Here is a 4,640-nt window from a genome sequence, read left to right as displayed (position 1 = left end):
CAGTGATGCTCTCAGCTGTGGGGCTTTCTACCCCTGTAGAGTGACAGTCTCTTGCAAACCCACAGGGGCAGCTCTACCCTGTCCTATAGGGTCACGATGGGTCAGAATCGGCTCGATGACAGTGAGTTTGGGTTTGGGCACCGTATCTGTATTCCCCCCATTATTGTGCCACTTGCTGGCAAATGCTGCCCTCACACTCACCTGTGCCCCAGGAGCTCATCAACCAACCCCCAGAAGCTGCACTCCCCAGGCCACATCCCCCTCCTCGCAGGGCCTTGACCCAAAGTTGCCTGTTTCGGGGCTTGCCCTCGGCAGAGCTGACACCCAGGTGGAGGCAGGCAGGTGGCAATGTCCACATCAGCCCTCTCGCCCACCTCTCCCTAGGCCCCTTCTCTTGGCTCACCGTCACTAGCTGGGGGTGAAAGAATGTTTTCCTCCCAATTTAGGGGCATTATTATTATTATTAATTATTCCTTTTCCTCCTTCATCTTCTTGCCCATCCTGGGAAATGTCATACTCTAATTTTCTTACAACTCCCCTACTACATGAAACCCTTTTTTTTTTTAACACTTGTACTTCCAAAATAATGGCTATGGAATGATTGCCATCACCACAGGACATGGGGTGTAACCTCTATTGAGCCGCACCATGGCTTGCTAAGGCTGTAGTTAGGACCAGGCACTTTGGAATCATACTGCCTGGGCTCCAGCTCCAAGTTCCAATACCTAGATTTCCTCAACTGTACAAGGGCGATAATACTAGAAGACTAAAGGAATGATGTGTGGGAAGGACTTGGCAGAGTGCCTATGGCGCGGTGCCCGATGCTGTTGAGTAGGCTGATGAAACGTTGTCTGCCCTGTGCCATCCCTATACTTAGCAGGACATTGATATCCATCTTTGGGATCCTGGACTAGTTCCTCTCACCAAGGATCTCCCCACTCCCTCCCTGGTCTTCTACTTCACCAAACATGAGGTCCTCTTCCGGCAACTGATCCCTTCTTGATGAGATATCCAATGTGAGGGAGTCAGGGCAGATTCTGTTGGGATCCATGCCGTTTTCACTGGCTAACTTTCGGAAGCAGACTGCCGGGAACGTCTTCGTAGTCTGTCTTAGTCTGGAAGCCACTGAAACTTGCCCATCATAGGTAATCCTACTGGGATTTGAAATACTGGTGGCATTGCCACAAGCAAGCCACCACCGTATGGCACATTGCAGGTGGAAGTTCAATAAAGGGTAGCCTGTCCATATATCTCCTGTCAGTATCCCAACTGTGTTCTCCAGACCCCAGACTCAGGGGTCTACCAAGCTAGGGGCCATTACAGCCCACAGTTGTTCCCCCACTCCAACCCTCCTACAATTCCCTGGGCTGGACTTGAGACATTTGGGTCTCCCCAACTTTTGAGCTCTTTTCCTTCCTGTCCAAGGCAGCCCTTGACTCTTTTCTCTGCTGTCATCACCATCGCTGGCTGAGGAGTCAGAGGAGTCGGACGGTGATCATCCGAGAAGACCAAGCACCTGAGTCAAGCTCACGGCATAGGACCTTCTCCTGCTGGGGTCTGAAATTCCTTTCAAATTAAGATCCTTGATTTCACTTGATGACTTCTTCGTTTCAAAGAGAATGGAACGGTCTTCTCTTCCTTCTTGATTTGGAAAGAGCTAACTCATGGATATGCAGAACTCCACACCTCCACCCCCACCCCAAGCCCTGGGCTACCAGCCTGTCAAGTTTCAGGGTAATGGTCCATTTGAGCATCAAGCTGCCTCGTGGCTCCACAGCCCACAGGCAGCACACACATGCTGTCTGCATGACCAGGCGCCCTTGGATGCACGCACTTCATTGTGAGCTTTGCTGAACTCATGGTAGCTGGCTGTCATATTGAGCACTATGTTGTTTGGGGGTTGGTTTGGTTTTTAAGTCATAGTGGATACTAGTTCTGATCCTGTCAGAATGTTCAACATACTCGGCATTAAAAAGAGGTGTCTTCTTACTTAAAAAAAAAAAAGGCTAGAGACCCTTGGAATCCTGGGGGAAAGACTAGATGGGGAGTCTGGTAAATTGTCTGGGCTGGTGAGCTGGCACAAATAGCGTCCCCTCACCTGCTAATGGAAAGGTTGGCAGTTCAAACCCCCTGCTCCCCAAAGACGCCGTGAAAGGAAGAGTGGAGATCAGCCCCAATAAAGACTGAGGTCTAATCAGCAGTTCTCCTTGTCACACGGGGTCACCAGGAGCTGAACGTCCACTCGACGCCATCCAACAAAACACCACCACGGCGGGCCTCCGGGACCTCATCTGTAAGATGATGGCGGTCGGCACCAACAACCTCTACGGCCCAGCAGTACAATTTCAAAAGTAAAAATCACCCTCTCCTAGTGGTGGGATGAGGAACGTGTGTGAGGGCTGGTGACGTTCTGGAAGGACAGAAGCGTGGAGAGATACGCTCCACTCCCGCATGAAATAAACGGCAGATGGGCATCCGTTCGCTCTACTGCCCCGCTGTTTGTGGCATCCACCCGCCTGCAGCAACTCCATCCCCCACCGCTGGCTGTTGGAGAGTCCCTCCCCCTCCGTCTCCAGAATCCCGTCTCTGCCTTCAAGCGTGATGAATGTCGGTGTCTCCTCGGCGATTGTGAGGTGGCTGTCATTGCCTCTGGCCGTGATTCGTCCGTTTCACTTGCTCCCTTTTGTTTTTGCTTCCCTGCCCTCCAAGACCTCGCCTTAAACAGATGGCCTCCTGTGACCAGTCTTCGCACTCCGTTCCCACCCCAACGATCCGCTGTCGCCCTTTTACCATCTTCAACTCATCAGCAGGCGTTGTCGTGGCAAACCCTCCGACTGCAGCTTAACTATCTGCCACTTTCTACAGCAGTTTAACCCAGAAGAATGAACTTGGCACAGCTGAGCCCGGCGGGTCTGTGTACGTGCGCGCATGCGTGCTCGGGGCTTTGTGCTCAGCTCTGAGCAGGGTTGGGGGGGCGGGGGTACCTTTCCATCGCCCTCCCAGCCCTGCCTCGACCCTTCACCCACTCTCGCCCCCTCTGCACCGACAAACCCTTCATTCCAGGCACTTGCTAAGCATCTGAAAGGTATAGAGAAGGCCTCGCATTAAAAACAAGAGATGGCTGCTTCAAGGTTTCAGCTCAGGAAAGGGCATCTGTGGGTGGGGAAGCAGCACACTGCAAATGTTTTCTTCTCCTCCTCGGCGAGGGTCGTCTTAGCACGCTGGAAACGCTAGCTGCTTGGGAAAGCTTCTTACTGCCCTCGCCAGGAAGGACGTGGCTACTTCGTCACTACTCGGGCTCTAGCACAGACCCAAATGGTTTCTCCTGGAGTACTCCAGCGCAGGCTCGACTGTTCCGTTAGACACTTTTCAATTCCAGGGACCCGCGTGTCTGTCCTAAAATGGCAGTTTTATATAACCTGGCCCTTTCCCTGGTCTCTCGGGAATGGTCACTCTCTAGCCCCAGGAGAAGGATTGTAACTCTCTATGCCCCGGCATGAATGTCTTGCTTCTCAGATTCTAGCCTGCCTGCCTTCTTCCTCCAACCAAGGAACCTCCAGAATCGAGTCGTCTTGCTGTTCCGCCTCATGAAGTCAGCCAACCCCGGCAGCCCCTCAGATCTGCGTTAGCCATGGAAGATGCAAAGCACACTGGGAACTGACCTCTTCCCTCTGGGGCTGTAGTCCCTAGACCAGCAAACTCCCAATTCGACCACAGGAGTCTAAGTGTTGTGATGGCGGCATGCACCCAGAAAGGGCCTCTCAATCACACCGAGAGGTCACGGGGGAATTTCTGGAGTGCGTTATGCTGGGGTTGAAATGTGAAAGGTGAGTAGGACGAGCCCGATTTCCAAAGGGAGAGAGTACAAGAAGAAGGTCATTGCAGGCAGCAGGTTGGCTGGCACCAAAGCAAGGCAGTGGGGAAACAGCAGCACTGTGCAGAGCCACTGGTGCCCGTTTGTTTGGATCCAAGGGTGTGGCAAGAAACTCGGGTGAAGCAACCAGAATGGGCTTGGGGGCTGGATCACTGAGGGATTTATGTATTAAGTGAGGGAGTGTAAACTTCAGCCTGACAGGTCTGCAGAGCTCTGGACGAATTCTAAACAGGGGATTGATCACATGATCAGATTTGTGACTTCAAAACTCTTGGCAGCAACGGTTTTTAAAAATAAAAAAGAACAGGATTCAGTCCAGAGACAGTGAAAATGATCCAGGTGAGGAATGAGGGTTTAAATAAATGTGGGATCTCTGGTGGCACAATGGGGTACTGGTGTTGGGCAGCTCATGGCAAGGTAGGTAGTTCAAACCCACCAACCACCCCGTGACAGGAAAATGAGGCAATGTTTCTTTGAGATTTGGCAACCCCATAGAGCGGCTCTCCTCTGTCCTTAGGGACACTGTGAGGTGGAGTCAACTCTACAGCAGTAGATTTGGTTGGTTCGGGTAATTTCAAGTGGACTCTATAGGGTCTTATGACTATTGTCTCAGTTATCACAGAAATACCACAGTGGGAGAGCTTTGACAAACAGGAATGTATTCTCCCACAGCTGAGGAAATGAAAAGGCCGAATGCAGCACGCTAGCCTACGGGAAGGCTTTCTCTCGGTGCTGGCTCTGGAAGAAGATGTTGCCCCCCCCCCCC

General features: G+C 52.1%; 1 pseudogene; it reads left to right on the top strand.

Moving 5' to 3' along the window:
- Positions 1–3,741: 3,741 nt before the first annotated feature.
- LOC101647810 overlaps positions 3,742–4,640 on the top strand; it is a 7,481-nt pseudogene continuing 6,582 nt past the window's right edge.

Source organism: Echinops telfairi, unplaced genomic scaffold, assembly GCF_000313985.2.
Source record: "Echinops telfairi isolate 266 unplaced genomic scaffold, ASM31398v2 ScPeMD7_443;HRSCAF=831, whole genome shotgun sequence".
Taxonomy (NCBI): Eukaryota; Metazoa; Chordata; class Mammalia; order Afrosoricida; family Tenrecidae; genus Echinops; species Echinops telfairi.
This window is presented reverse-complemented; position numbering and strand designations above follow the sequence as displayed.